This window comes from Equus caballus, chromosome 3, assembly GCF_041296265.1.
Source record: "Equus caballus isolate H_3958 breed thoroughbred chromosome 3, TB-T2T, whole genome shotgun sequence".
Classification (NCBI taxonomy): Eukaryota; Metazoa; Chordata; class Mammalia; order Perissodactyla; family Equidae; genus Equus; species Equus caballus.
The window spans coordinates 99,584,618-99,590,617 of NC_091686.1; positions in this window are offsets into that span (position 1 = coordinate 99,584,618).

Below are 6,000 nucleotides of genomic sequence, written 5' to 3' on the forward strand. Positions count from 1 at the left end.
ATGTAAGAATATACACACATACATATATGAATATGCATGTATTTATATATATGAATTCTATGAGGATGTAAAGACAAGTCATTCCTTTCTCAGCTTGGGAAAAGAGAGAAGAATATGGAATTACAACAAAAGGGCAGTAGAGTCAATAAGTTTATCTGTCAACAAACTCTGAATGCCTGCTATGTTATATGCGTGTAATAAGCAGTGGGCATATAGCAATCAAAGTAGACAAGTCCTTATTGTGATTCATAAACTAAAAATATGAAAAGCAGAATATGAGCTATAAGGGAAAATACGAAATTGTTATGCTATTGAAAAACAAACTCTTCACTACTGGGATGTGGGGTGAAGGACACTAATGTTTTCTCAATACAGGATTTGCATTAGTATATGAGGAGGGCAAGGTGTGCACCAGGTTTCAACATTTTTATGGGGATTCACAATGCAGAAATTAAAATATACCATATTACATAGATTATATTATAAACAGGTAGATATCTGTTCTCTGACTTGTATACATAGCACTTTATTGCAAGTTCTTTATGGAAACAAATTCAGTTTAACAACATATTAATGTATAGTTGTATGCAACAATGATTATATCGGTCCTGCCCCAAAGTTCATGGAAAGAAGCAAGAATGATATATTTATATGTACATGTATATTTCATATTTGTAATCATAATAATGATTAATATTAATAAAGGACTTATAAGACTAGATTGCAGTGAGGTATATTCACACAGGTGATCCATTGATGCAATTTAGCCTAATATTTAAAAGTGCATACCTACAATCAGACTATTTACCTACTCTGAGACAGAATTTCCTTATCTACAAAATGATAAATATGATTTTGTTGTGAAGTTTAAATAGATAATGTTTAGTGATATTTGCATTTGTCATAATGCCTGCTACAGTTAAAAAATCAATAAAATTTAATTGATATTAGAATTTGTGCTTGTGTTAGTATAATTTTTAAAATTTAAGTCATGATAGAATCATAGGAGAGTATAAAACGTGTAAATCCCATTGACAGATATATTCATAAAATTCTAAGAATAATAGCGATATACCATAAGACTGCACAGTAATGTCAGTAACCTGAAAAATCCAGAAAATTTGAATGGAACTAAGTTATGAGTGGCTGCAGATGACTCAAGTCAAAGCAAATTTCATGAAAGTTGTTTCAAGTTGTCCATTTTACTTAAAGTTTGGCTCGTTGTGATTAGGGATGTTTAAAAATGCCATGAGGGTCTGGCCCCGTGGCTGAGCGGTTACGTTCGCGCGCTCCGCTGCAGGCGGCCCAGTGTTTCGTTAGTTCGAATCCTGGGCGCGGACATGGTACTGCTCATCAGACCACGCTGAGGCAGCATCCCACATGCCACAACTAGAAGAACCCGCAACGAAGAATACACAACTATGTACCGGGGGCTTTGGGGAGAAAAAGGAAAAAATAAAATCTTTAAAAATGCCATGAAAAACTGGACACCTAAAAAAAGTCCTTGTATTGATCTACACGAAGGGAAGAAAAACGACTCACTAGGAAGAATTGTTCTCTCAAATAGGCATAAGAGCACAAACTCAAAAGGAATAAAACATTAATTGGTCACATACGGAAGCTAAGTGCCTTCCACTCCGGAAGGGTTAAGCAGAATTTTAGTCTAGTTTTGAGCATACTAAGGTGGCCTCGTTTTCAAATGTTTGACATCTCTTATTTTTGATTAGATATTCTTAAGGTCTAATGTTCAGATCATTGGATCAAAATAATTGATTAGAGGATCGTAATTTACTTTGCAAAGAGCTTTTTTTGTCCATTTGCTTTTAATGTTTAGCACTATGAAGAATAAAAAAGCAAAAACTACCCAAAATTTGAAGTAGAGAAGATTGGCAGTAGGAATTTGGGATCAAACAAAAGGAAGAATGCTCTTCTCTCTTCAAGACCAATAGTAATTCTCCCTTTCAATCTGTTGAGTGGTTCATGCTATGAAACTCGTGTCCCTTCTGAATAAAGATGCATCAATCTGCAAAATCCCACCCTGTAACATACGTGTGGCCAGGTTTGATCCTTCGTTGTACAGAGACCCAGTGTTTTATTTAAAATTAAAAAAGAATTAGAGTCTTAATTCATCTTTCAAAGCCACAAGTATGTGACTATAAATCATTAACATTAAAAAATATTGTATATTTGTAATCATCGTGTTATCTTAATATGTAGAATCTCCTTGTCTCTCTCTCATACATACACACACACACACACACCCCCACACACACAAATCTCTGCTTTAGAAATTAGTCCATTACAGGAGAAATAAAGAATTGAGACTATGCTAGTGTTTTTGAAATAGTAATATAATTCTCTTCTTCATTTAGGAAGGAAAATTATTCCCATTTTTTGATAATCCCCTATTTTGTAAAGTAGGTATATTTGTGGAGTGATCATTTCACTTTAATTTACTCCACAGAGAATAAGATTGCCAAACTAAAAGCGATGGGCCATTTATCAATGAGTGTTACTCCACTATTTCATATTTTGTAAGAAAAAATGAACAAGAATATTGCGAGAAGTAGGAAAATGATTTATTTTCTCACACAGAGAAAAATACCTCCTTATGAATGTTGAGCATGCATTTTATAGTCATATCTTTGAAACTAAATAACTTTAAAAATTATGAACTACTGAATCAAATCGATTCATTACATGTGATTATTCATTGCCTTCCTTTGTTTTATCTCTAATTTTCATCAATTAAACATTGGCAATATTATGTTATTTTATAATAAGACACATTATTGTCTATCTTTGTATCAATTTACTATGGAACAGTGATATGGGGATACATTCATCAACAATAAATTGAATTTTGCTTGATTGAATAAATGTATAAATTATGTCATTAGAAAGAATTATAAAGGACGTTTGATACAACCATCCATTTGATATTTTAAAACCATAAATAATAATCCATTAGAAACTCTCTTAAGTGATCATCAATTAAGTAAATAGTCAATAAAGAAATCCTATCCATTTTCTTAGGAAAATATCCTGAAAAAGACTGTTAGTGAACACTCAGAGCTAGTACTGGCTAATCTTCTACGTACTTAACACGTGTTTGTTGTCAACAGGTGAGTTGTAAACTCACCAATATTGGTCAGTATTTGTTCCTAAGCACATTTACGCCAGTTGTAGCTGTTATTGTAATTATCTGATTTTATTTACTATTATCTAAATTGTTAAATCCTGATGTAAAATGAATGAGTTTCCTATGGAAACTAAATGAATATTTGCAAAGAACTATTAAGAATGAATTAATTACAATATTCTTGTAAATTACTTGTAATGGAAAAGGTAACTATTTGGGAAAAACTTTAAAAGACAGAAAGAAGGATTTTGCATCAGATTGCTTTGAAAATGCACTTCAAACAGAAGGAAACAAACTGAAGTTGATATATGCATTATGGGTGTGGTTTTTGCGAGAAAGATGGATTGGAACTCAATCAGGTGACAGAAAGAATGAAAGAGAAACAGAAAGAAAGAAAGAAAGAAAAAGAAAGAAGATTATATATGGTTATATTATTATTCTCATATATTATATATCAAATTATATTATTTATCATATAATATTTAATAGAGCATTATTTATATTATTGCATAATATATTATATATAATATATTTTATATATATTTCAAACTATCTACCTGTACTAGTGCATGACTCTATTATGTACATCAAAGTACATACACAAAAATAGACGCTAAATGTGAATAAAATGGAAAATAAATAGAACTTGTACTATTTCCTTCCTGTTTCCCAATTAATCATCTTAAGCCTATTCCACTCAAAACTGTGGTTCAAGTGCACTTCCAGCAAGATGCTCACACTCAGCTCCAGCTCTCCTCCTGTCCTTGGCTTTGGCTGAACCACATCATGCATACTATTTACCTGGCACTCATCTAAACCTGCACATAGAGTTGACAGCTCCTCTCTGTGTTGAAGGGATTCATCGTATAGAGTGTCCTCTTCAATTTCAACCTAAGTTTTGCTCCCTGCCAGGCCCAACTTCCAGGCCTGGGTTCTCTCTCCTGTCTCTTTGTAATCAAATGCTGGCACAATTTATCCTTAACTCAGATTTCAAATCTATGAGATCGTGACAGTAATAGGCAACTCTTGGAACTTCTTTTGCTGCAAAGTCAATGCTGCACAATAATCACCCTTCATTACATCCCTAGTCTCTGTGGAGGTCAGGAATTCAAAAAGAGCAGTAGAGGAATGTCTTGTCTTTGCTCTCCAATATAGGGAGTTTAAGCTGCAAAGACTTGAATGGTTGCTGTTGACCCAAACCGCTGGGTCTGGGATCACCTGGTGGCGATTTTGCAAATCATGGCCATGCTGGGAGGACTTGGAGAACTAGCTTAGCCAAGACTGAATTTTCCTGTAGCCACCCTATGTTCCTTGGGCTTTTCACAGAATGACAGCTGGCTTCTGAACGTGGGCATTTCAAGATCAATCATTTATTCCAAGAGAAACAGGTAGAAGCTGGAAGTTGCATGGCTTTTTATCACCTACATTAGAAGCCACAAAATGTTGCTTGTGCTGTATTCTTGGTTGAAATAGTCGTAAGTCTGTTCAGAGCTAAGGGAAAGGAATACAGACGGTCACCCAGATGGTTGGTTTGACTTACGATTTTTCAACTTTGCAATGGTGCAAAAGTGATACACGTTCCATAGAGACTGTACTTTGAATTTTGAATTTTGACCCTTTCCTGGGCTAGTGGTATCTGATATGACACTCTCGTGATGCTGGGCAGCGGCAGCAGCTCTCAGTCAGCCACGTGATCACGAGAGTAAACAACCAACACACTTACAACCATTCTGTACCCATGCAACCATTTTATCACCTTCAGTATAGACTTCAATAAATTACATAAGATATTCAATACTTTATTATAAAATGAACTTTGTGGTAGATGATGTTGCCCAAATGTGAGCTAATGTACGTATTCTGAGCACATTTAATATAAGCTCGGCTCAGCTATAACATTTGATAGGTTAGCTATATTAAGTGCATTTTCGACTTACAATATTTTCAACTCACAATGGATTTATCAGGATATAACCCCATTAGAAGTTGAGGAAGATCTGTATAGATATCTCCTCTTGAAGGAAGGAATGCCATAGAAATTGTGGAAGGTTTTTAAAACTACCATACCAAATACAGAACATGCAATGTATGGTTTATTTTAATTTTTAGGTTTTTTGGTAGTATTAAACTGCGTATATATAATATATACAATTAGACAAGCTTTGATTAACATATACAACCATGAAAACAACAAAACAAAATAATGAATGCATCTACCACACTCAATAGCTACTATGTGCCACTTCCTGCCCCTTGTTCACAACCACTTGTCTGCATTCTCTCACTACAGATTACCCACATTTTCCAAAATTTAATATTTGTCTGACTTTTTCTTTTAGCGTAATTATTTTAAGATTCATCTATGTCATTCCTTTCTATAGCTGAGTAGCATTCCATTGTATCAGTATATTGTTATTAGTTAATCTATTAGTCAGTTGATGAATATTTGAGTTTTTATCATTTTGGGCTACAACAAATAAAGCTTTCATATACAAGTTTTAGTATGCCATGTGCTTTATTCTCTTTGTTACATCCAAGAGCCAATGGCTAATTCTTATGGTAAGAGTATGTTTAAACCTTTAAGAAATGACCAGTTGTTCTCCAAAGTGGTTGCACCATTTTGCATTTCTACCAGCAGTATATGTGGGTCCAAGTTCCTCAATATTTTCTCCAATACTTGTGTTGATCAGTTGTTTTAATTTTAGTCTTTCTAAATTTGCACTTCCGTGATGACTTATGGTATTGAACATCTTTTCATGTGTTCCTTTTTATTATCTGTATATTTTCTTTGATAAAGTGCTCTAAACTTTTGCCATATTTTCAATTGGATTCTGTGTTTCCTTATTATTGGATTTTGA